General features: G+C 54.3%; 1 pseudogene; it reads right to left on the reverse strand.

Moving 5' to 3' along the window:
* Positions 1-579: 579 nt before the first annotated feature.
* Positions 580-1930, reverse strand: LOC137504754 (uncharacterized; annotated as a pseudogene).
* Between the last annotated feature and the right edge of the window lie 271 nt (positions 1931-2201).

The raw sequence follows: 2201 nt of genomic DNA on the forward strand, positions 1-2201 counted from the left end.
AACCCTCTCAGCCTGCCCCTCCCAGCTGGTGACCTGCTGGCCAGACCCCTGAGCTCTTCCAGGCTACTGCCAAATCGAACAGCCCCAGAGAGCTCAGTGCTGCCTGTCACACATGCCAGGGAGGCTGCAAACCGAGAGGCTCCTAGGCCCTCAGTGACCCGGCAACATCTGCCACTTCAGTGGACAGTCCCTCTGCTGTAGACCCACTAGCGCTGCTGGTTACCACTGCAGTGGAGGGAGTGTCCGTATCACACATCATTGCTCATACCTTTTATCTCAAAATCATCTGAAGGGGAAAGATCTGGTCTGGTGCCATCTGCCCCTTCAGTGGGCAGTTCATCTGCTGCAGCCCAGCGAACACTGCTGGTTACTCCTGCAGCCGACGGAGTGTCCACATGACCAGCATCATTATGTAGTACAACACATATGACATCAGCATGATCGGCCCTACACATATTGTCATTTAGAACATCACATACAACATCAACATTATCTGTAGCATCAGAGTTCCTGCATCGATTACCTTGATAGTCCGTGCGTCATGACATCATCAGTTTCTGCATTCTCTGTATCAACATGTCACGCTCCAGGCCTAGGCACTGGAGACTCACTAGGGCTGGCTCCTAGTACACAGTCCTTAACCCCTGGAGGCTCACCAGCACCCCCCACTTGCACAGAGTTATCAAACGGTACCTTGCAAGAGTCCTGGACTTCTGCTGGGGAAGCGGGCTCCACGGGGGTTGGAGTAGGCTCATACCGGGCCACTAACTGTCCCAGGTCAGTACCCAACAAAACGTTCGTGGGGATGGCATCAGTTACCCCCACTTTTCTCATTCCACTGCCGGCACCCCAGTCCAGGTGAACCCATGCAGTGGGTATGGCTGGGCTGACACCCCCAACTCCTTTGGCAGCCATAGTCTTGCCAGGAATGTACTCCTCCGGATTCACAAGCTGGGGGTGCACTAGAGTCACCTCTGCACCAGTGTCCCTCAGGCCGGTGGTAACTGTATCCCCAACCATAACAGGTTGCAGATTCTCTGCATAGCCAGTGGCATTTCTGGTAGCACACAAAGCAGTTTGGACTTCACTGGGGTTTGAGGCCTCACTGGCTTCTGGGGCCTCCCTCTTCCTCTCGGGGCAAGTCATGCTGATATGACCCACCCTGTCACATACAAAGCATTTCCGGGTGCCAGGGTTTAGTGACTTGAATCCAGGAGACGGCGGTGCTTGCCTCCTCTGGATGATGGGTGAAGCAGGTTTAGCGATCTGTTCTTCCCTCCAGCTGGGTGTTGTAGTCCTCCGGGACTCTGATGCTCGATGGGCTGTGTAGAAATCAGCGACTTTCGCGGCCTCATCCACAGTCTTTGGCTCTTGGTCCAGTACAAAACCGGACCTCAGCAGGACAAGTGTGTAGGAACTAGTCCTTGATCATCAGTTCCTGCAGGGCATCAAAGGTTGTGACTGCCAGTCCTTTTAACCACTGCTGGAAGGCAGTGCGCAGGTTGCAAGCATGATCCAGGTAACTGTTGTTAGGATCTCGCTGCACTGTCCTGAAACGTTTGCGATACACCTCTGGCGTGAGGTGGTACCGCGTAATGATGGCTTGCTTAATTGCCTCAAAGTCTGCTTCTTTCTCCTGGGGGAGACTCACAAATGCCTCCAGGGCCTTGCCTCTCAGCCCTGGTGTGAGATACCTTGCCCACTGCTCTCGGGGTACCCCATACTGATGACAAGTCCTTCCAAACCCCTGTAAGAAAGTGTCTATGTCAGAGTCTTTGTCCATAGCGGGGAACTTATCCAGGGGGATTGTGTGGACTCGCTCACCTTCGCGCTCTGCGGGTCCAGCAGACCGGTTCTGCTGCTGAAGTTTAGCCAGCTCCAGCTGGTGTTGATGCTCAGCACTTCCCCTCTCGGCCTGGAGTCTTTCCCTCTCAGCCTGGAGTCGTTCCCTCTCGGTCTGGTATCGCCATTCAGCTTGTTCCCTCTTGGCTTGTCGTATTTCCCTCTCTGCTTGCACCCCCAAATCCTCTACTACGGGTGTCCACTGTTGTTCTTACGTTCCCTAGATTCTGACTAGATGGATCTACCAAAGTCGAAGCTGGAAGGCTGAGGGCTTTGCTTAGGCGTACTGCCCCTGGAAGTGGCGTTCCAGGAGTACCCGAAAAACCCGGGACGTGGGAAATCCCAGGCGGAGTTAGGTA

The sequence above is a fragment of the Hyperolius riggenbachi genome, chromosome 4 (assembly GCF_040937935.1).
Source record: "Hyperolius riggenbachi isolate aHypRig1 chromosome 4, aHypRig1.pri, whole genome shotgun sequence".
NCBI classification, from domain to species: domain Eukaryota; kingdom Metazoa; phylum Chordata; class Amphibia; order Anura; family Hyperoliidae; genus Hyperolius; species Hyperolius riggenbachi.